The sequence below is a fragment of the Cavia porcellus genome, unplaced genomic scaffold, assembly GCF_034190915.1.
Source record: "Cavia porcellus strain 051 isolate PalLab524CR breed Dunkin Hartley unplaced genomic scaffold, mCavPor4.1 scaffold_9, whole genome shotgun sequence".
Taxonomy (NCBI): Eukaryota; Metazoa; Chordata; class Mammalia; order Rodentia; family Caviidae; genus Cavia; species Cavia porcellus.
Window position 1 is genome coordinate 20,113,947 of NW_026947492.1, and position 25,503 is coordinate 20,139,449.

At 40.6% G+C, this 25,503-nt stretch overlaps 1 protein-coding gene across 7 annotated transcripts in view; it reads right to left on the minus strand.

Annotated features, from left to right (window-relative positions):
- Positions 1 to 25,062, minus strand: part of Cdon (cell adhesion associated, oncogene regulated) — a 93,128-nt gene extending 68,066 nt beyond the window's left edge. For 4 of the 7 annotated variants that reach the window (XR_010049718.1, XR_010049719.1, XR_010049717.1 and 1 more), the window contains exon 1: positions 24,369 to 24,748. The gene's annotated coding sequence lies outside the window, so the exon portion shown is untranslated. Of the gene's footprint in view, positions 1 to 21,177; positions 24,239 to 24,368; positions 24,749 to 24,926 lie in introns of those variants that run through there. The other 3 variants (XM_063256027.1, XM_063256025.1, XM_063256026.1) reach the window with 3 other exon arrangements.
- Between the last annotated feature and the right edge of the window lie 441 nt (positions 25,063 to 25,503).

Here is a 25,503-nt window from a genome sequence, read left to right on the forward strand (position 1 = left end):
TACTAAGAACTTTGATCAGGGACAGTCTTCATCCTGCCCAATCGAGTCTCCCAGAATGAGAGGCACAGCTGGCAAACATCCTCCAGTGATTCCACCAGAGAGTGGGGGAGGGGCAAGGAAAAGGGAGGCATGGAAAGTGCTGTCATTAACCGCAACAAGTACACTAATAGTTAGCACGTTATTCTCCAGGGGGTGAAGCAGGTCTTTAAAAACTAAAGACTCCTTAAAGCAGTCATGTGCAAGTAACAATGATGAATTCTTTGACTTGCCACATCACCATATCAGGAGGAGAAACGGGGTCTCAAACACCCACATCCACTAACAGTTACCAGAGGCCTCTCAATTCGAAATGCTGGCGGTACCCATCATATGAGCCCTTATTAATGACCACAGCATCGTTCAGATCAGCCTCTTAAAGGAATGGCACCACAGACTACACAACACTTCCCCCTTCTCAGTGCAGTCAGCCAAGCATACAAAGGATCCCGCTGCCTGCAAAAGCCTTTCCTTTCACTCCAGACGGCCAAAAACAGACAGAGAAAATGGAAGTGACTTGGAGTTATGGCACCAGAAAGGCCAAATGAGCAAAGAAATAATCAACTCCACATGAGCTACTTCAGCACCAACACAATGAAAAAGGACTCGGACTAACCCCAGGAAAGGTCACAGGGGTCAAGGGTCACAGCAGAAAAAGGCCACAGCAAGGGACTACCAGCTGCACCAGGCACCAATGTGGTCCTAATTACACACTTAAAGAGAAGAGTCCCAGGGCTGAGTTAGGCTCTACTCACAATATTTGTGTGGTTTTTAAAAAGGACAAGTCAAATGTTCTGGTCCACTCTTTCCAGCAGACTTTTCTTCCTGCTTCTGAAGCACAGGAAATCGAGAACTACGTAGATAAGACAAATCTGGCATTCACTGTGAACTATACTGAAGCATTATGAATTTTTAAAAATATAGCTGCATACAAAGGGTGAAATGCTTAGGAAAAACATTCAGGAGAGATTACTGGAAAGAAAACAGCAAATTTCAAGGGGAATTTGTTGCAAGTACTATAGAGTCAACACTTGCTACAAATTCAACACTTGGTGGATTTTCAATTTTGTCACAGGCATTGGCCTGTGGGTAACAATAATGGAGTTATGGTAACCACAAAACAAACACTGAAAACCACTTTTTTAATGTTTGCTATGAACTAGCTGAACTTGAATATTCTGATGTTGTAACGATGCCATCAGATACTTGGCTAACCTTCTTTGGTGGAGGAGAAGGCACACAGAAACATCTGAAAAGGAGGGCTTTGCTAAACAGGTGATATAATTAACACAGTAGTTTACAGGTTCAGGGCTTTGATTGGACACTACCAGATTATGCTGTGAATGAAGCTAATTGAGTACAGGATCTTCACTGGCAATTACAAAAGACTCAACCTTGAGGGGTTTGGCTTAGATTTCATTTTAATAAGGAAGGAGGGCAGTGTGAAGGAGAAACTAAAGTCCACTAAGTATATTCTAATATATGAAGTCAAACACTTAGGAAAATGAAAATAAAAAAATTAAAATTCTCAGAAAAGTACCTTTGCTGTAAATAAAACTGAATCACTACTCGCTGAACATGATAAATCTCTACACAAGTACCTTTTAGGTTATAGGCACTGTGGTTTTAAGTTTCCCAGAAAGCTGGAATATGCTGACAATTATTTCCAACTGCTTTATTCCCCGCCATTAACATAAGGCTACATGAAATAACTGAGCGAGTCAGATTCTTACAGCCCCTGCTTTTCTCAGCCTGGGAAGGGTAATTAAGTCAGACACAGCTTTATCAGCTCTGCCACGCCCCTGAGGAAGACCAGCCATGCTCTCACAATGGGACTCTACGGGCACGCTCACAAGTTGACACACATGTCAATCACAGATCAGTCAGGAGCCAGCACACAACTGGCACACACCAACTGTGAAGTCACGACACCCGTCAGGACACACTGTAGCCAGCACCAATAAAACACCCACCGCAGAAACCCCACCTCGGTGTAATGATCAGAACACAAATCCCCAGCAGATGAGAAAAGAGAAAAACAAGCACATTAAGATCACAGTATCTTTGTAAACACAGCATGAAATTTTAGTCCAACTGATGGAGTCTGAGAAGTCGTTTTTGGCATGAGGTCTGGCCCGTCTACCAGAGATGAAGAAAACTTTTTGGGCTGTAGCGGTTAAGCTGAGCCAGGCAGCAGCTGCCACTCTGGGCAACACCAAACAGGACAAGCAAAGGGACTGCTCTGAGGACACTGAGGCATACAGTTTCACACATGCGCAATTAGGAACAAAAAGGCAGCAGACACACCTAACCTAGAAGATAAACTTTTCTGAAAGTCCTCTGTTAATCTAAAAATGATTACTACTAAAAATGTATTAATATACAAAAGAAGCATTATAAGGTCATTCTCATGGTTATATTTGATTTGTAATCCCATATATTCTTAATCTCAATTTTATGACTCTTCATTATAGCTACTTCAAAAAAAAATGAAAGAAAATCAAGAATATTTTTTAAAAAGTGCCACAACATTTCTAAAGGAAATTCAAGCGTCTTGGCACAGTAACAGCGATGGAAGACCATACTGCATCCCTACAAGATGGAAGAGGAAGCAGCACAAGCGCAAGAGATTAAACCTGCTTTTCTCCGGAACCCAGTGCTGTGGTAACTGCCCAGTCCCATGTTCACATCAGTTCATTCAAGGGGAAGGATGGTCACCTGTTGGCAGCCCCTCCTCTCACCTGCATTGCATGGGGGTGAAGCTCCCCCACAGGAACCACGAAGGACACTCAAACCACAGCAAAGGCCCATATCCAAGGGACTCAGAAAAACAAAAGATGCGTGGAGTGTTGGTTGATAAATAAGGTGATAGAGATCTTTACCTTATTTCCTAAATTGCTGAATTTCTGAGACCTTTAATTCTTGTATTATATTTAAGCAAAGGAATGTAAAACCATTTATCATAAATTTTTTTCAAAAGGGGACAGTATCTCTTATTTTTAAAATAATATACCTGTAACAAAATTATTAGTTGGCGTCCCATCTGGTATATTTCCTTTCCTCAAGAATGCTATTCAGACAGCATTCACTAACTTAGTGTAACATAAGCTCTATATGAAAGGGGGAAAATCTCCACATTTTTTCAGCTGTAGACTTCTATGGCATTTTACAACTGCTGTGTTTAAACGTGATGGAAAAAAGAAACAGAAGCGTGTATGTACCTCTTACATTACAGTGTTGCTTCATCTCTGGCAGACTCTAAAAACTGCACTAATGAAAAGGGAAAAGGAAAAATAGCAAAGTTGTCTAAAATCAATAAAACTTTACTCTGAAAATGAAACCCATTACTTTGATGTGCTAGTGAAAGAAACGCATGTGTTCACTCACAAAGAAAAACAAACCTGGGGCTGGAGATTTAGCTCAGCGGCATAAGCACCTGCCTTGCAAGCAGGCGGTCGTGAGTTCGATCCCCGGTACCGATAAAAAGGAAAAAGACAAAAAAAAAAAAAAAAAAAAAAAAACACAAACCTAAGTTGAAAAGAAAAAAAAATTAGAAGATGTGAAGGTCACAGTTTCATTGTCAGAATTTCAAAGAGCAGCCCCTTTCACTTTATATCTGCATACGGAAATAACAAAACCACCTAGTAAACTCTCTTGCTTTGTAAAAATGATCCCAACCATGTCACAGTGAAACCATCAATGAGGTATCACAGAATTCTGGGAACACTATGACAAGCAAATATACAATGAGAAACATCAGTCTTCTAATGGAGACAGTATTCACCTTAAAAAAAGAATCACTACTTATGACTAAAGAATGCTACCAACTCGGAAACTATACAGCTCGAAGAGGGGAGGCTGCGTTGGATCAGGGCGCACCATCCATCTACGGAACCAGCACAATGAATCCCATTAGCACGTTCACATAATCATCTCCCGCTTCTAGTTTCTCTGCCAACGAGCGCCTTAAAACTAAATGCCCAGGTGCAAGTGTGGGTGTTCCAAACATCAGATATTATTTTATCTGAATTACAATCTCTGCTTGAACAGCCTCGGGATGCAAATAAAACATACTACTAATTAAAATAACCAGCAGCAGGACTAATAAAATATCTAAACAGCAGCCTTGATACAGAGAAAGGCTTTTCATGCACTTCCTCCTAACTCAAGGTGTGTAACTGAGGTACCCCATGTCTGATGGGGAGGATAAAAGGTCAATTTAAGTCTTTGGCCAGAGAAAGAACTGCACTTTACACCGTACTGGGCATAAATCTTACACGTGGAGAGACGCCTACCCTAAGACATAGCAAAGAAGTAACCGTCTAATACAGACAATTTTACACTGAAGATTTAAACTACGACAAAGGTTCCCGGACTTTGTAATGTTAATCATCAGAAGATCTAAAAATGAAACATTTGGACATGAGGGTATATTTCATTGACAAAGCAATTGCTTAGAATAAAGCACTGGGTTCAAGTCCCAGCACTGAACAAATAAATTTAAAGGTATATGTGTAATAAAAAAAAAAAAAAAGGTATATGTGTATTAAGATACACATACAAGGGGCTGGGGATTTAGCTCAGTGGCATAAGCGCCTGCCTGGCAAGCATGAGGTCATGAGTTCGATCCCTGCTACCGCAAAAAAAAAAAAAAAAACATACACACACACACACACACACACACACACACACCTCTTTCTGCCCTATGTATGAATGCCAAAATTTTACTAACCAAGAACATTAAATTTTTAAAAATTTAAGGCATGCCATCTACTATCATTGTTTCATTACAAAAAGACAAAAAGGTAAGCAGGAAATAACTGCAGCACAAATTTGGCTTTAGGAAGCAATCACTACATGTCTTTTGGTTGGCTGTGTCTCATTCTACCCCAGATAAGTATAAAAATTTCACTAAAAATCATGCTACACAGACTGAAGAAGAAACAAAGACTTACATTTTCACTGTCTTAAGTCAGTGGAGTTATAACAGCCCATCACCACACACTTCATCATAAAACAGGCTAAATCATGTGTCCCCTAATACATCCCCGAGCTTTTCATCCTCAATATCAGCCAAAATAATCTCCCTAGAGCAACAGTATTGCTCTCCTCAATATCGACAGTTCCCTGCCCCTCAGAAAGCCCAAATTTGTATCCTATCCTTTATCTTCATAATTATATCTCCCACTAAAGAAAGCCAGATGTTCAGACCTGCCAGGGAAGCTGGGGTTTCAGAGGCAGGAAGCTGTTCATAGCCAACCCTACAGTCAACTCGGAAAAGTATCCATCACCCCCCTTGCTCTCCACACATTACTTTAAAACCAGGTTTTAAAACTTTGCTTCTTCAGCAATGGCCCTGATTTCCAATTCAATCTGATTTTATATGCGCCAACATCACTGCCAAGGATTCATAAAGGGAAAGTGCAGGATTTTACTCCACCCAACCAACTATACTATGAGAAATAGGTCACGTCACATAAACATAAGCTTCTTGAGGAGAGAAGGTACATGAGAATCCCCTGCACTTTCCACTCGGTTTGGCGTAAACTTAAAACTGCTCTTAAAGTAAAATTTGTTTTTAAAATTTTCTAGTGAATTCACATTAACCACTATGTATCAGGTCCATGATGGAGGACATTCTGTCTGTCTTGCTCACGACTGTACATCTAACACCTGGGAAGTTATCTTACACAAATGAATGCTTCACAAATTATGATAAATGAATAAACTCATACTGCACAAAACCCAGCAATGTTTCCTGGGAAATGCAGAGTAACTTGAAAAACTACCGATTTAATAATACCAGTTGATGCCAGGAGGTGTGCTGAGTACCAAGCTCAGTGAATACCAAATAAATTGCTTTGGCTGAAAAAGGCAGCAACTCCAGGCAAGTGACACCAACAACTTCTAGCATGCAAACAAGTAATGCATGCCAGCATCAAACTTCCTGTCAGAGTTCCAGATTCGACAGCTTTTCAAGTCACAAGGTACAACTGCAGTAGCTTTCTCGTGGCTAATACAAAATACCCAGCACACACACTGTACAGGAGGGAGAGAGTTACTGCAGCTCACAGCTTGAGAGGCTGACTCGAAGGCAGAAGGATGCAGGGAGGAAAGCTGACTACTTCATAGAGGCTTCATAGAAGCTGGGCTGGGAACAGGGGCAGCGAGAGACAGAACCTTCAAAGGCAGCCGTGGTGACCCCTCCAGCTGAGCCCCATCTCCCAACAGCACATTCCATGGTGACTGCGAGCGGAGCAACCCATGGCGAGCACAGTGTCTGCCTAACCCATGACCTTTTCCAGTTAAGCTAACAATTACGTTTAGCCACCACTTGCCACAGCCAACACAGAAATGATAAGAATATATCATTTATGAAATAACTATAAAATAACTGTTTAAGAGCGTGCTTTATTACCTGATCACTGAGTTTATTTAGTCTCCTATGGAAGATCTATATATTTTTATTTACTTATTTCTATGCCCAGTTTTTAAAATCGACAGCCAATGGGTTATATTATATGTAATTTAAAATAGGCACTGAAGTCAAGATGACTAAGAAAAAGTGTGAGGTTGAATTACAGAGAAACTATAGGCAAAAATGGAAATAAGTTAAATGGGTGTTATCAAAAGTCTGTTAAAGAACACTCAAAAACCAGCACCAGAAGTATACTTCCTTGTTCACAAATAGAAATGAATCACTCATCTGGCAGACAGTCATCGTCATCTCAAAGGCTCTGAAGGCATGGTATGATCAGCAGCAGATAAATGGAAATCAGACATTTATGATGGCTTGAAGGATCTGTAGCCAAACAACAATAGACTCTTCATATGTTTTTGACAGAGGATAGCCTTAGCAGCTAAAATTTCAGTATTTTGGTATACATAAGTTTTGTTTCCTGTAACATGATGTAAACTGACGTTAAGTATAGTCAAAATCAAGTAATAGCAAGACCTGCTAAATCATGTAAGGGCGCTAACACTCTAAAGAGCCATTTTAAGTATATTTTAGGAGTTCTGGACAAACTGACATGGTCGAATCACAAAAGCATTTTACAAATCTTAAAATTATCAAGTCAATTGATCCCACCTCCTAACATTTTTATAAGTTTTCAATTCAATGAATTTAATTTACATATACATGAGGCAGATCAGTCATTCCCTGGCAATATCAGGCAATACAAATTTGCTGAATTGTTTACATAAACAAATTCCATCTTCCTAAATAGTTAAAATTAGAATTTTAAAATCTTGCCTAAGTATTTAAATCAGGGTTGACAGTGAAAGACAGTGTCTCTCCATCCTCTCTGCACTTGGCACAGAAGAATTACGACCCCTTTCCTGGGCTAAACAGGGATCACATGGCTATGCCTTGAGGAGGGCATCTACATAGGCACACAAAAGCTTTGCCAAATAATTTTGCTAAGCTACTCCACATCTACCTTGTGCTTCCATTAGGCAGGGAGTAATTGGTTTGTGTGCAAATATATGTGTGTCTGTGACCATGTACGTGACCATGCATATGCACACACACGGTCTACCCAAAAAATGTATAGACACTTCAAGAAAAACAGTATATGGTGAATAATTTGGGGATGACAATGTACAAGGTATATACCAGTGTTGCCCCCTGATTGACATGTTTTGAAACTTGTTGATCCACTTCTTTTTCTTTCCTTGAAATCAAATGGATTTAAAAAATAAAATAAAATAGAAAAATAATAATTTTTTTCAACAGATGGTGTTACCCTCATATGGGGGAACTACAGGATGTCACATATCACAGAAAATCCACCACACTGCTGGCCCTTAGAGAACTTGTTGAAAATGCATGTGCAGCAATCTCAGTGACCACAGTTACCCAAAGCAGCAGTTTAACATACTAATAAATGTCTCAAAGCTGATGATCACCAGTTTGAACACCTCTTGTAATTGTAGAGGCCAAAGGTAATCTGTATTAATCTCTTGATGTATCAATAAAGTTAGCATTAAAATACATATACAAGTTTTTCTAAAGTGTGTATATATTTTTTGGTGGATTCTGTATATAACCAAACATGTTTTATGAGTTTGTTATACCAAAGAATCACAGCTACATTGGTATTTCCATTTTACAAAAGAAGATAGAGAAAGTGCAGACAGCATCCCTGTGAGTCCACAGCTTGTGAATGACAAGTGAGATCTGTGCTCAGGATGAGCACTGCCTATGCTTCCCTGCTACACACTCAGCTTCCTAAATGAAAGACAGCCCTACTCTCTGTCTGTGAATGGGAACACAGCCTCTTCTCATCCTGGAAGAATGAGGTTTTAGTTCTTCTTTTCTCGTCTAAACTGCAGATGGATTTTGGAAATATAAAATTCACTTTAAAACACTGTTAGTGGGTTTCTGTACCCTTGATAAGTTATTGTGGGGCGGGGGTTTAGCTCAGGGACCGAAGTGCCTGATTTCGCAAACATGAGGTCATGAGTTCGATCCCCGGAACCAAAAAAAAAAAGTTATGGTGATCAATAGGTCTAACATATTTCAGGTCATCCACCAAAGACAAAAGACTTCATCACCCAATTTGCATGTGTGCTTCTGAAGCACATCAATGAGATGTGAAGGTCAAATGATGCTACAGAATTCTGTACCTTCAAGAAAACTTTAAAACTGGTAAAAAGGAAAGTAGGAAAAGTGAAATATCTTTGAGCTCATGGCAACACTGGCACGCCAAACTCAAAAAGCACATGACACAGCAGGTGACCTTAACATCTTGAGGACACACATACTGCCTGGATCCTTAATAATATGGCTCAGTATGAGAAGGGAATATTAATACATAGTTAAAAGGTTTCATTGAATTTGGGAGGGATTGTGTATACTGGAGTATACTTTTAAGGTGGTTGGGTCAAATAATGGATTGGCAGTTAAAAGTAAGTTCCTTGTTCAAAAAGAAAACAGCCAGGCATGATGATGCACACCTGTAATCCCAGCAATTGAAAGGCTGAGACAGGAAGATCACAAGTTCAAGGCCAGCTTGCATTATAAAGCAAGAGCCTGCCTCAGAAAGAAAGAAGGAAAGAAAGAAACATGCTTTAAAATACTAGCTTTATAGTTTTGTTAGTATTTACTTTGAAATGTTTTAGTGTTATAAGAAATTCCCATCTAATTTATTTTGTACATTAAATGAAGATTAGTATTGTACAATCAAAACTATGATTTAACAAGAATTTTTTAAAAGCCAAACACTATTCAAGTTTGAATGCTAGCTCCCTTTCAGCAAAATACAGAACATTATCACCTCAGCTAAGACATGATGTTAATTAAAATAACATTAAACACTAATTAACTAAAATACATAGCTACTTCCTTGATTTGGGTTGCGAATGGTTTTGGAGGATAAAACAAGAATTGTAGCTTCAAATACAAAATCATATTCCTCCAAATCCAAAAAGTAATGGAATCTTATAACTACTACCCAACTCACAGTCACAGAACACTCTCCTAAGAAAACTCTATGCAAACAGACAAGCTTTAGCCTCTATTTTGTTGGCCTCAATGGAATATTTTAAAAGTTTATACATTTGTAGAGTTGTGATACAATGTTTTCCTTTGTAGACAAGTTCAATACCACTACAAAAACCTCTGTGATTCTCTGCAAACCTGGATATTAGTGATAAAAATTTAATAATTAGGCCAATCTATGGAGAAGCAGGATGAAATTCTCATTATTTATCTAAATATTTTTTAAATTTTAAGATAAACATTTCCTTCTGGCAGAAGACAGAAAAAGTCCAGAGAATAAAAAGCAGTGGCCAGCTGAAAAGTAAGTTCTGTGCCCATCACATGTCTTGCTTGTTACAACCCACAATTCCTGACTCCAGTGTTTCAGCTTCCCCTTAACCACTAAATCTTCAAGAGCTACATGACAACAACTTATTATTATCCTGGTCAGTGATATATAGCATGGAGGCAGACTGACAGCTGTGGAATCAGTGTATCTCCTATCAAATATATATCTCCAATGACACCATCTTCTTCTATTTCTTGCTATATGTACTACCACCTACTAGTCACTTAGTAGCTCTCCTGGTTAACATGCAGCACCTATACTTAAATAATCTCTTTTTTTACTTAAATAATGGCCCCAAAGCACAAGAACAGTGAGGCTGGCCATTCAGATATGTTAAATAGTCAGAAAGAAATCCAAGTGAAAAGGTATAAATTTTCAACTTAATAAGGAATGAAAAGTCATGGGCGAATGCAGTATTTAAGACACTCTGAGACACAGGAAAAACATATATATAAACTTTTATTACAGTATACTATTATAATTTACTAGTTATTTTTATACTCTTGCTGTACCTGATTTGTAAGTTAAACTTTATCATAGATACGTATGTATAGAAAAACAATATGTACTACCCAGTTTTAGCACCCATCAAAGGTCTTGGACTGTATGCCCTGCAGATAAGGAAGAGCTACTATATGAACAAAAAAGTTATCAAAGGGTTTCAACAACAAATTATCCTTTAAGAACATGCCAGTAAAGCTAGATATGATGAAGTATTCCTCTGTTATGGTTGATACATTGGGTCAACTCGAGAAGTTCAGAAAATTTAACTTGGAGACTCAGCAAGGAACCAGGATCCTTACTTTGTAAACACCCTCATCCTGTGAGAGGAGGGCACAGAGGTGGTGCCAGGGCTACACCTGCTCTGTAGCCTGCTTAGGATATAAAGGAGGAAAAGAGGCTTGTTTCCTCCCCGCTCCTTTTGCTCTTGCTGCTTTAGCTGGCCACTGCCTTGGAAGTATTGCCCTGTACGATGTCACCCTGCCTTGGAGACAGCTGATCATGAACTGAAACCTCCACAAACAGAGAGCTAAATAAACCTTTCCTTCCTTCGGGTGTCGGGTATTTTGTCCCAGCAATGAAAGAAAGGTAACTAGGAAAACCTATTATAAAATAAAGGGGGTTTTTCCCCAGTGTTAAGTTGAACTATGTTATATTGAGTTCAGGATGAAAAGGGGAAGGAGATTAAATTAAAAATATGGAGCAAAAAAGTCAAGAGAGTATTGAGTTGTCTCAGGATCTGGGGATTTATTCAAACTTCATCACTAGATGGTACAGCACTCACCTAACTGCTTCCTTTGACAACACCCAAGTCTCAACCAACCCAAGAGCAAAAATATAACCAATTCTAATTTATTCCATAATTTTATTGCCTACTCATTTTATTTTGCTCTCACAGTCTGTAATTAAGCTGGACCACAAGAACATCACATTCTGCCAATAAGCAACCCCTTCAAACCTGATGACACCAATAACGACACAAGTGGCAACAGCAGGGGCTCATGGTAAATGAGCACTTGTTGGGGCCCTGGGCAAAGTACTCTGCTTGTGGGCTGGGGATTAAGCTCCTGCCTTGCAAGCAGGCAGTGTGAGTTCGATCCCTGGTACCGATAAAAAAAATAAAAATAAAAATAAAAAAAATTTTTAAAAAGTACTCTGCTTGCAAGCACTAGATGCCCTGATCCAACACCCAAGGATCTTTAAACACCTGCATTCCCTTTGAGTAGGAAATGGGAATGAGGGAGTTTGCACTGCCAGGTAATGGTAGAGTTTGGTTCTGACTCCAAGGTCACCACCATGACAGAAAACTGCTGTGACACACCACTGGGCAATTCCTAAGTTAAACCTTCCCCATGTATTTAACATGAACTCACTTTTCAAGTTTAGCATTTCATCACTCTAGACATTCCGTGCGCTACACTGACCCAAAATACGGGTAGGACTGTCTGCTAGTCCTGGGTGCACCTGCCCACAGCAGACACAAAGGGAAACAAGAAACAGCCTTCTGTAGCGGACTAGAGTCCGTAGGAGGAGCACTTTCAGCACTTTCCAGTCACACACTAGGTCAATTTGTTGGTAATGAGAAGAGATAAGACACAAATAATTTAACAAACTGGTCAGCGGCAACCCTCAACGGCCTAGATATGTTATTACAACACTCAAGCCATTCTGTTAGAAGACTGAAAGTGTCAAACACTTCTGAATAATTCAATTTCATTAGAAAATGAAGAGGAAAATCTTTTATAGGTTAATAATTCAATTATACTAAAAAAAATGACATCGAAGAAATGCATGTTAAGAAAGATGTTAATTAATATTAGAAGCAGGATCTCTGACATTTTAATCATTTAAAAGTCAAATTAAGGGCTAGGGGTGTACTTCAGTGGAAGAGCAAATGTGTAGTTTATATGAGGCACAAGGTTCCATTGCCAGTACCAAAAAAGAAAAGAAAGATAATGTGTAAAAAGTCAGTTAACCAGCTGGAGATAGTGGCGCATGCTGGCAATCCCAGCACTTGGGAGGCTGAGGCAGGAGGATCGTTACAAGTTCAAGACCAGTATGTGCTACAGAGTGAGCTCAAGGAGGCAGCCTGCACTGCATAGTGAAACCCTGTCTTGAAAAGAAAAAAAAAAAGTCCATTAACCTATAGACTTAAAATATCATATTTTATTTTTAAGCCATTTAATTATAACCTAAGAAATGGCATATCTATCAATATGTATTATTTAGTATATAAAACCACTTTAGGTTTAGTCTACACTTGGCAATTAGAGAGCTAAATAACTATTTACTCTTGTTCAGTTTTTCTCTTTGCAGATTAAAAAAAAAGACAAGCCTCATCAATCACTGAGGAGGGTCTGGTTCTGATACTATATGAGCTCTGTCAACCTTAATCAAATTGCTTGCCAGATTGGAGATAAGTAATGACTTGCTTAGGTTAAGCCAGGCCAGAGTTTTCCTTCTGCAGTATATACATCTCCGGAGTGAAAATAAACAGCCTCGCACCTCGCACTGGGAGCGCTCTCTGCTGGGATTACCACTCAGCCCCCTTCAGGAGGAGGAGGGGTGAACTCTGGCCCTGGGAATATCTATATTTCCTTCCTTCCTATTCAATCAGTCACCAAAACTATTTTTAAACTATTCCATTAAACAGGACTGTTTGGACCTACACCAAAATAACACAAATCGCCCATGGTTAAATGCTTTTGCGTTAACATTTGTCTTAGCCAGCATTACACAATGGACAGAAACAAAACAAACTGCTGACGATTAACAAAACCAACACTGAGAGAATCACTTAAAACTGCATAGTTTCAATTCCTATTCTAACATATCCAAGAAGTAAAAAACTAAATTTTGTCTCACCATTATCAGTCACCTATGGATACAACTGTTTCAAAGACACAAATACAAATTGGATTTCTAAAGTATCTCCTTTCCTAATTTCTTTAACATAATTGGAAATGGCTTTCAAACTTAATATTCATCAGCAGAAATACGCTACCTACTGAAAGAAAAGGGTGAAAAAGCAAAAATTCCAATGGCTAGGGGGAAAAAATGAAGTTACTACTTTAGGAGAAAAAGAGTCCAAAAATAGAAGACACCTGTGAGTCAGCTTTAGTCTACCCAAAATTCACTTCAATACTAAGTCAATATAATCCAGAATCCAGTGTTTGTTTAGATTTCTCAAAGATGAAAGCTTCTTAGAATTTGATGATTTTCCTCTTTTACTGCACATATACGAATGTGTGATAATATAAAATAAGCCTAAAAAGACTAGCTTCTGACACCCTCTTCCAACATTCAACAGAGACATTTCAAGGACACCTGACTTAGCACTCAAAGCTGTCACATCTGACACCAATGCTCATTTACTATCTTAATGACTCCCATCTCAAAAAAATTTTACTTGTAAGTAGCAAAAACAAAAAAAGAGGATAAAACGCATAACATTAAGCAAAGTACAAAAGGTTCTGTAAAAGTTACTTAAGAAATTATCACCAGAAATGCAGGGAAGGAAAACAGTATTCTGTATATGGAATAAAAGGAACCACAAAACCAGTGTGTAATTGCTCAGCAAGGGACGGAGGACAGGGTGTCCTGGGCTCCTCCTGGCCTGTCTGGACGCTTTCCCAGTCCCCTGCAGGCACCATTCTTGTAAGTCTGCAGGACACCCAAGAGACAGGGCCCCACTTCGCAAAAGCAGTCCTTCACTCCTTTGTCACCACGTTATTCACTGTCAAACTCCCAAGTACACACGCTCACTCTAGGTGAATCAGACACAAAAGACGCCAGTATTTCTCAGTGAATTAGAAAGAACCTTTACAAGCAAATGGGAACTTTGTTTGCCTACTGAATGTCAATGGTATGACCCCCACCCACCTCCCAGAAAATTCACATTCTGAATGAAAGAAAAAAACTATTTGTACAAATGAAACCCTAAAAACTCAGCTTCTCATTCTGTGTTCTAGAAAGAATATGTGGTGCTTATCAATTTGAGTCCATAGCCAGCCAACTAGAATTTCAATTAATTATAAATGGCCTGTGTATATGTACAGCTAGATAATAAAACATAAATCTGACCAAGTGACAGATCCGGCTCTATAGAGCTAATCACTTTTTTTTTTTATCTTTTTTTCATTTTTATCTTAATCATTTACTTTTCCCTAACAGTCTACCCATCTGAGAAGACAAGTGGAAACTAAGAAATAACACACTGTTGGTTACTTTAAAACAATTTTTACTATCATTTTCAAGGGGGAGGTGTGGGATGGGATGCATTAGCACAGACTTCACACTGGGAAACCCACTTTGGGAATTAGCTACAAGATTCCTACAAACATTAGTAATGTGCACTCAGTCAAATCCCTGAGCTAAAATTTATCTCAGATGCTGCAGAACACGGATATCAAATCTCCGCACAAGTTGTATTATGATTAAAAACCCCACTGCAGCTGCTTTCATAGTAACAAATATGAAGTTATTCTAAGGCCTAACCACTACAACAAAAGGGCTTTTAAAATGCATCCTCAAACACAAAAGAAATAACAAGTTATGACAATTGTGTTTTCTAGGCTAATAGGAAACCACAGCTAGACAACCAGTCCTATAATGACTCAAAATTGGCTTTAGTTAGTCAAAAGGATTAAAAGAAAAAGAAAAAAAAAAGCACAAATGTAAGATGAAAATATCAAACACACATATAAAACTATTATCAAATTCTTCTAAGACAAAAATCCAAGTAAAATACAAATTAATTTAAAACATGGCGACTAGTTTGAAATTAAGACTTAGGAGAGAAATTCAATGTGTTTATTTTTGTCTTAAGTTCAAAAAGGACTCGTGCTATTTTGTAAAAGGCCTAATTTTCAATAAATAGAAGTCAAATTACATTAACTTAGAGATCAGAACAATTCTCATCAGATTAGAACATGATTTGGAAATATGTTAAGTACAGGTATAATTGGGTTTTAAAAAGTAACCCACCAGAGCCAACTGAGAACTCAAGCTACAGAACCTTACTGCAATTCTCCTTAATGTAGAAAAACTGCCATTTTCCTCTGGAAGAACAAGGTTTAACGGAGGAACCAATAAAATCATCTCCTTTAAATTGGTAATCACACAGAAGACATGCCCCTGAGGTAAACTACAGACTCAGCAGTGTGGTTCTACTCAATAGTTTCCTAATCTACTAAGAACCACTAACATCTCTCTTCAGGATCTGCTAGTCTCAAAGTCTACCGGGACTCAGCTGCTAGGACACCAGACTGACATCCGGGTGCATTATTCGGTGTCACTAAGTCATGGCATCATCTAAAAAGCACACACGTCAGCACATTCAGATCTTCACTCTCACACTATCACTTTATAAACCAATCACTACATGCTTTCAGCATGATGCAAGCCAAGTGAGGCTGGCCCCTAGTGTAACTGAGGCTTTCTCATGCCCACCCTGTGCTCTCAAAGAGAACAGTCTGAATTACTCAAGGAGGTGAGTGCTCAGCAGGCCTGACCAGGCTAGAGCCTTCATTCCCTCATTCTTACTGCTGTTACTCACCGTGTTGTTATTTTGTTATACACACGCCCTGAGGCGAAAACCAGGAAAAGCAGCCAAAATAAATGGGCAGGAAAAATGTCTCATCCCCAGCTTGTGATGCTGTTTTTCTTTTTACTGGAATAGTCTGCCAAGTTCTAGTGTTACTACAGTCATTTCATGGCCTGATAGCAGTTTTTTTTTATCCATTAAACATTTGCTCCCTTTGCCAATTTTACCTTCAATCAAACAATGTGTATAATTACTCAGTGAAAGGACATCAAATTAAACAAAGAATACTAATTACTTTTATTCTTTTTTTTTTTTTCAGTACCAGGGATCGAACCACAACTGCCTGCTTGCAAGGCAGGCACTTATGCCACTGAGCCAAATCCCCAGGCCCTATTACTTTTATTCTTATACCATAAAAAGCCAGTAACTATCAGAATGTCTCTGACAACAGACAGAAATCAGAATATATTTTTTAGTATTTAAAAACCAAGGAGGACCCCATAACAGAGTATTTGTAATGCAGAGAAAACATTGTGTCAGCTCTCTAGGCACCAATGTTGTTATACAGAAAAAATACTTACATCTTAAGTACATAAATGTTTTTAAAATATTCAAAATATTTGAGAAGCATTCCAATAACAATGTGACAATATCCTAGTCTCTTCAATGTTTCTTATTGTTTGCTGTTGTCTAAAGCTTTTTATAATCTTTGAGGCTCTGGTATCTCTCCCTGAGCTTACAACTGAAAGTCATGATTACACTGGAATTTTAAGAGCAAAACTGTGTGTTCAAATCATTTACACATTTAGAGAAGATGGTTTAGCATCTTGCTACTCCGTATGCTCTATCCAGCTCATCAACATTATTTGGAAAATTTTTATAGAAGTAAATCGTGGGCTTTCCTCCAGAATCAAAATTCACACTTGAAAATCACTCAACGAAAATTCCAGTGAACATCAGTGCTATTCAGAACATCTGAGTGTTATTGGCGGGCAGAGAGCAAGGAACATGTAAGTGAAGAGATGAGGGCACATGACACCTCTGTCCTTGAAAAATGAGAATTTGATGAACATGTATGCAATTAAGACATCACCTAAGTACCCCAAGAGTTGTGTTCTCAACTTGCAGGAGCCAAATATCAAATCAAGATATATGCAAGGAATTTAAAACAGCTGGGAATAACAAGCATCTGGTAGGTAACTAACCCTACACACACTGGTAAAGATCTTTGTTTTAATAAGTGAGCAATTCAGGGACGTGGAAGGGTTTTCCAGGACAGCAGACACATGAGCAGATTTACAGTTAAGAAATATGATGACTCTGACAACATACAGGAAAATGGATGATTTGGGAGGAGGGAAACTCAGACAAGAGACCAGGAAAAGTTAGTGTATGTAAGCAGGGGTCACAAAGGTACTTTTTCCTCTTGCATTTTGAATTTCTTCTCCTTGAAAATGATGGTGGAAGAGTAAGACAATGGTAACACAGAAAAGATAATGAAGGCTTATTTATACCTTTCCAGAGGGTGGAAAGGATACTTGTATGTACTAAAAGCATAAATAACTTTTAAAAATATTATCCTGCTTTATAAAATGGAGATGTTAGTGACTCAGGATTCTGGAGTCCCTCCAATCATTCTAAATACCAATTACTAACCGTAAAGTCCTGTATTTATATATACGAGATATGGACCCAGTGTATAATTACTCAGTGAAAGGACATCAAATTAAAACAAAGAATACTAATGACTTTTATTCTTTTTTTTTTTTTTTATCAGTACCAGGGATCGAACTCACGACCAATTTGAATTCTGAGAGAGAGAAATAAGGCCTCCTAATATGCCTTATTTCTCTTTCTCAAAATTCAAATTTAGATAAATCTTGATAAAGGAGAAACAAGAGGAGCATTTGTTAGTTTTCATTTTACACTTAATTTGCTGTAGGAGTGAACACAGCAGAGGACCACATGGCCTCAACCACTTCTCAGTGTGCGGGATCCTGTGTAATTACAAAAAGGTGGTAAAAACCGTACCTGTAAAGTATTACCATGTCGTATAGTGACCCATCTAAAATATTAGAAAATCCCTGTCTTCTCTTAAAATAAGAAATAATATCTGACATTTCACTGTCAGCAGTAAACTAAGAGTAGCATAAATAGAGACAGTCCCCAACTTTAAATGGGGGTTGGCTTGGAAAAACATATTTTTCCAATGGTTATTTGGAACTCAGACACATGTCCTTCCAGAATTATGTGCATGGCAGGTATATATCCTAGCTACACCACAAAAGCCCATTTCATGGAACTTCAGTACTGTTACAAAGGCCTTTTGAGGTCATTTGGTCCAATCATTCACGGATAATTCTTTTGCTATCCTTTGCAAAGGCCACTAGAGCACATCCAGCAATAAGGAGCTTACGCCCTTTACTGCATCATCCCATGATTAGGCTCTATTTGTTGGATAGTTATTCTTTCTTTTGAAACATGATCTGCATCTCTGAGTGCCCTTCTTCAACAAAAGATGAACTACATCACACGTGACCTATCACTACTTCAACTCTCCCTTCCCAGGACCTCCTGGGCACCGGTGCTCTGAGTTAAGAGGACAGGGAAGCAGACGCCCACCTGGAGTCTAGAGGAGCCCATCCCTGCACAGCTATCTGAGACGAAAGACCCCTGTCAAGGAGCTATGAACAAATAATAAGATTTAATACATTTATAAGTGCTGAAAAATACAGTGTCTTCTGAGAGAAAAATGGCTAGAGTCCAAGCAGAACACCTGGAAAATCCTTCATCAACATTTCCAATAAGAGAAATATGAGTATTAGCCATAATCAGAGTCCCCTCCAAAATTTGAGGAGAAAGAAAAACACTGCTGATTCATCTATATCATTTTGTATTCTTGTCTCACTGCTTGTGAAATAAATATTCCTTAGCATACCAGGAAATTCCAACACCACAAACAGAAGTTCTCAAAGTGCAAGGCACAGACTGACAGCAGTTGTTACCATTAAGTTAGTAGCCAAAATTCTTCTCCCTGACATAAGTATGTGGCCCATTCTTTGAAATCTTCCTGAAATACAAAATTCTAGCTCTATCTTTTTTCCAAAAAGGGGGAGTTTTTAAAAAGTTATATTGTTTCATTTTTAAGCCAAAAATGTTACACTAGTGTGGGACTGGTAGTTACTCCTGCCAATTCTAAGAACTGTATAAGGCATTTATAAGCTGCCTTAAGTGTTTCTTTTCCCCTATTTTGAGTCTCTCTTTTCCCTTCTGAAAACAATAAAGAAATGAAAGCAGTTATCAGAGGATCTGACTCATGGAACTATGACTGAAGGTCCCCACATTACCTTCAACTCATTTTATGTACAAAGATGAAGTTATAGTTATTTTTCTAAGATACCCATTAGAATCTGATTTCCTAATAATTTAGAAAAAAATGTTGTTTCTTTTTTCACTCAGCGTGCCAATAAAGTGAAGTATTACAAATTTCAAAACACAAAGACTCTACAATAATGTAAAGCCATGAATTAATACTATTTATAACAGAGCAATCTCTCAGAGACTGGTCGGAACAGTCATCAACTGCAAGGGAGAGAGAGACTGAGAGAGAGCACTAGGGAGCCTTCAGAGGTGAAAGAAACACTAGTTGATCAGATAAAGACCCACAGGTGTGTGCATTATAAAAACAATTCATTTAGTTGTACACTTATGGGCGTGTATTTTATATTTTTCCTCCATTGGAAAAAAATGCAACACATTGCTTCCAGTGCCTTCTTATCTCAACTAGAAATTTAAGAAAACTTGAAAACACCAAGACTACAGCAGTTACACACTGTTACTAACTTCATGAGAATTCCTCATTCCTCACTTAGTACTTCAAAGTAACTTGCTTCTGAATCAAAATAGTACACTAACAGGGACAGGAGTTCATACTAACAGCAGCTAACATTTATAAAGCCTTTACCATTTGCCAAATGTTTTAATTTCATTATCTGATTGAGTCCCCATCACAGTGCAAGGGACACTGTCCACTTTATCCCCATTGTACTGATAAAGAACCCAAGGCTAGGTCAAGATCACTGCTCAAGTTCAAACAAATAACAAGAGGTGAGCTGGTCTACAAAAAACTGAAAATCAAGCTCTCTATCAACTTCTTAAGTTTTCTGCTTGCATTTTCATAATACGAAAATAAAAATCAAACACACAGATCCATGCAACAAAGCGTGAGCAGATGATATAACCTAAATCAACAATGTATTCAGTACATATGTGGTTCCTCTTTTTAAAAGGCAAACCACTAGCTCCCAAGAACTGAAGTTCCTACTTACATTCCAACTGACATACAGCAGAACAAAATATTCTAGAGAGTACTTTTCTTTTTTTCGATTACCTCCAGCCATAAAAACACCGCAGCACACACTAAAGCAGCTGATGTGTGAACCCAGATGGGCTAACCTCACTGTTTACCCAACTCAGCTGACAGTCCTTTCAATGGGGCTGTGCTAGTAGAAAACATGCCCAGGATTAAGATGAAAAAAATTAAACATATTCTTTCTAAACGGCTTCTTTTCCCTAAACACACGGAATTGTGAGAAAAATTGAGTACAGGACATGAGAAGAGGATGAAAAGAACTCTGTAGTATATACAACATGATTTTAGTCAGCAAAAAATATATCAAATTAACCGTCAAATATGTTACTGCCTTCTGCATTAGTTGGAAACTATTAGCACTGGATTCCACATTCTCAGATGAAAATCAGTTAACTATACCACCACACCATTTGGAACTGTTCTCTTTGAGAAGGACCCAAGAAACAATCTAGGTAATACTCTGAAAGGTTTCCAAAAACTATTTGGGGGAAGGAAGGAAGACTAGGAAAAAGAAAATACGTTAACATTTCTCAAAATTTTTACTCTAAAGATTTTACGGCATGATTTGGATTTTGGTGGCGCTGCTGGCAAGTTTACAAAGCAATCTCTCAAAAAATACTAGATACCTGCCAGAAGCCAAATGAAAAGCGAGATGTATGCTAAAGGAATTTAAGTTATGCAGCAATAATGTAACAAAAATACAATAAAACCATATCAAAACAAAAAACAAACTAAAATATCCCCATTTACATTAGCATTTCACCTCTGCAAAAGTCTGACTTGCTCTTGAAGCTTAAGAGTTATTGCATAATATATCAACTCCTATAGACAAGACCAAACTGCAACATAATTTTACATATTTATCAAAAGATCATTCAAAAAGTACTTACCAGGTCTTCAACGTGTATATGCTTGTGCTACAGAGTAAAAAGCAGACAAGTACCTTTCTCTTCTGACACTGGGGTTCACTTCAGTGCTAAACACATATCACCACAATCCTGCTTATAATTAAGTCTCCACTAGCAAATGTGCCTTTGAGCTGGGCTTTTCTCTTACAAGATAAGCTGTTAAGTCATGCCTTGATTTCAGATCTGCTAACATATGGAGCCTTCTGAAACAGCCTTCTCTCCACCTCCCACCTCCTCCCAATCACCACTGTGCTCCGCTCCACACACACACACACACACACACACACACACACACCCCACATCCACACATACAAAAAAAGGCACTGCAGGGCAGAAATTCCTCAGGTGCTCGCTAATGGAATTCCCAGGGTCTTGGAGCCGCTTCGGGGATCAAGAGATCTCATAGCCCCTGCTGGGGTAAGGAGCTGTGAGTCTGTTCCATTTAATCAAATACAGAATGAATTTTCAGCTCTATTCACTAGCCTGTCTCCAGGGCTCTCAAAAGGCACCAGGCAGCTAGAATCACACACATGTGGCTCTTTTAAGCAAGTATAATTAGTTTGATTTTAAAAAGCCACATTAATAATATCACCTCAGGACCATTATTCAGGGGACAGATGACAATGATACTGTATGTTTTAAACCCAACAATGGGAGGGAAAAAGCACTAACAATGAGAGAAAACCTGAAGGATTAAAAAAAAAAAAAAAAATAACACACCAGGTTTTCATTTCATTGTAACCCAGTGTCTTAAAAGTGACATTAAGTATATTCTATGGACTATCCCTTATTTTAATAGAAAACAATCGAATAAAGCCCTCCTTCCTATCCTCTTGTGAACCAGTGTACTCATGAAAAATACACAACAAAAATATATCACATAGAACTTTAATGTACAATGTAAAACTTAATTTCATAAGTTAATAAACTTCCTTGAAAAAAGTGCCAATCAAAATAACACTACAAAGCAAGTCCTTCAAAGCAGTATATTCACAACCAGATTCCAAATTCTGTTTTTAATTTAAGTAGCCTGCATTAAGTAGTAAGATCATTTCTCTGAAGACTACCTGGTGGGCAATTCACCTACACTTCTAATACATTATCTCTGCTCTACAGAGCACCCATGCTGATCATAGGGTGTTAGCTAATATAACTGCACACTAAACCAACAAATTTCCAGTTCATTATTTTTTTATTTCCTATCCCCTCCTTAACTTCCCTAATAGTTTATTCGTGAAATCATTTCCTTGTTTTACTTAGAAACAATCACCAATCTTTAAGATTCATGTTCACAAAAGAAACATTTTGGAAGAGTAAACTTTTACTTCAGTTTATATTTTACCAAAGCCACAAGTGAAATTGTCTAGAAGGGTGAAAGGATGCAGACAAAGTGGAAAAAATCACTGGGAAGCATGAGACCCAGCTATTAATTTTTACCTGACCTCTTCAGAGCAAATCCCTGTAACAGAAATTCCTTTTCCTGCCTTGTCTGTATGTATCTTGAGGAAGGGGTTGGGGGAGCCCTATCTTAAATGAACTTAATTCCTTTTATGAAAAGTCAAACCACCTGCAAAGAAGGCAAGGCACAAGACAGATTTAGAAGGCAATCTGCACAAGCTGAATCTGTATGCTCCAAATCCTAAGGGTTCTTTGTACTTCCCACTTGAGAGGCAGAGCTGTTTAAGTACTTTGCAGGGAAGAGGAGGTTGATGAGAACCACAGCAATCAATCAAAGCATCCCAAGTGAGTTCCTACACAAACAACAGCACAGTACTTCTAGCAAATGGTTTTCCTGGTTGACTATTCAAACAAAGACAGTTTTCCCAAATACTGTATCCGAGTTTTTGCATGAAAGTTAAACAACACACATTTGATTGCGTCTGTTTTATAGAAATATAAAGGTTTCCACTCTACGCGATGCCAAACGTATACCCAGAGCACGTCTTTACAAAATGAAACAGGTTTTCTCCAAACTTCTCATATAACTTAAGTATGCGGCAGTTTATTTCAACATGTGCATAACAGAGGCTACAGTCCTGGGTGCCTCTCTGGGTTCCTAAGAATTCTTTCCAGTTAAACACTAATTTTAAATCTCCAGGAATTTTCTGAAGATTTTCTAGAACCTTATCCCAAAACTACTGCACCCAACATTTCCATCTAAAAACAGACTATGGGGGTGAGGGACTACAAAAAGTAATAGACCATCTAGATTATACTAAAAATAACTCCACGTGCCCTGTGGCCCCCTCCCCACTTGTCCTCCCAGAGAACTCCTCAGGTGTGCCAAACGTCACTGGGAATCTAAAGGTTCTGGTATTAGAGAAGCAAGGAACCAGAATCAACCAACCTGGTTTCCTTCCTCTTTCCTGCCATTCCTACATAATCTCGCATTACGTTTTTCTTTCAACCTCCTGGTTTTCAAGGTGTGTGATACAGAGCACAAAGGCTAACCTTCTATTTACGAAGTTCACTACATGCCGGATCCCACCGCCCGCCTCGAGGGCACCTGCCACCCTTCGTGGTCCCCACCAGGAGAGCCAGGATGCTGTGGGAGAGCGAGAGCCTCCCAAGCTCTTCCACCTGACTTGGTGGGGCTGGGGAGAACAATGAAGGCGAGGGCAAGGGAGCCCATCTATTCCCGCAGTGATTTATCACTCAAATTCCTACATGCGGAGAGAAAGCAACAAAGGTCTGGAAGAGGCAGACTGAAATAAAGAGCGAGCTGAAACGTATTTAGCGAATGATAATGAAATCCACAGAAAGCCTTACAGAGAAGGCAAAATACGCTCCCTGGGGCTGGGAAGTCACCAAGGCTGTGCAGGCGGAGAAAGATACATTGTGCAGGGGATTTCTCCTGCTTCTCCGCGCACATAAATCACCGTCCCTCGGGGCGCTCCGCAGGGACGCACGACAGCGGCCAGAGCCCACTCCCTGGGGAAGCCCGCGGGCGCCCCGCCCCGTCGCACCCCACCTGCCCTGGCGGCCCCGCGTCACTGACACCTCACGCCGCCGCCGCCGCCGCCCACGAGGTGGCTCCGAGCGCTCAGGACGCGGAGCGACCGCGGCTCCCTCCCCACTGCGCCCCCGGGCAGCCTCCCTGCCGCTCCCCGCCGCCGCCTACGCGGCCCACGCCCGTCCCCCGCCCCGCCTGCCACGGGACCCCCGCCCCGCACCTCTCGGCGGGGCCGGCTAAGCCCCCAGACCTCCTGCGCGGCAGCCGGCTCGGAAAGCCACCCCCAGGTCATCCCCCCGCGCGCGGGCGGCGGCGGTGGCGGCAATCCGGACGGGCCCCTCCATGCACCAGGCCGGCGGCGGGGCGGGGGCGCTGGGGCGGGCGCGGGTCCCGGGTCTCCTCGCAACCAGCCGCGCGAGCCGGGCTCCCGGGCTCAGGGGAGGGGAGGGGGCGGAGCCCCTGGGCGCGCCCTCGCAGCCGCGCTCCTCCTCGTCGGGCGCGGAGACGCGCGAGCGGGCGCGCGCCAGGCTCGTGAGGAGCCGGTGAGGAGCGCGCGAGACGCGGAGAGCCAGAGAAGCGAGCGGCCTGACTGGCGGTGGAGGCCGCGCTCCCCGCGGCCCGCGCCCCGCCGCAGGGTGCGCGCGCAGCCTGCCAGATCAGCGGCCGCGCCGCGCCGGGCCGGGCCGTACCAAGGCGCCGGGGGAGGGTGCGCCCCGCGCTGGCGCCGCGGCGCGTTCCAGTCCGCTCGCTGCAGCGCAACGCCACGCCAGGCGAGTACCTCAGAGGCCCCGCCGCCGCGGAGGACAGGCGAGAACGAGTTGCCTCTGCAGAGCGCGGAGATGTGCGCGACGGCCGCACTCACTCTCCCCTCGCTTACTGTACTCTTCCCGGAGCGCGGCATCTCGGGCGTGTGCACGAGCCATCCGCACTTTCCTCGTGTTCCCGCCCCGCCCCACATCGGCCACGCCCCCGACCACGCCACGCCCCGCTCCCTGCGCTCTGCTAGTCCAGGCTCTCGTCTAGTGGCCGTGGCGACTTTCGCTGCCCACCTGGCAGCCGCGCGCCTGCCGCTGCGCCGCGATCCTGGCACCCGCCCGGCCGTCCTCTCCCGCTAGCGGGTCCGCGCTCCCGCAGAGAGGAGGGGCCGCCGAGCTCGGTGCACCCAGCTTGGCCTTTGGTCCCCAGTCTTCCCGACTTGTCCCTTGGACCTGCCCCGACGTATTTGATGGCCCTGGACTTTAGTGGTTCAAAACAGAAACGTGGTGGAGAACAGATAGGATACTTTGAAATTAGCAGGCACACGGCGGTCACCCCAGAATTGCAACTTTGTATAACTACATAATCAGTATTAGCAG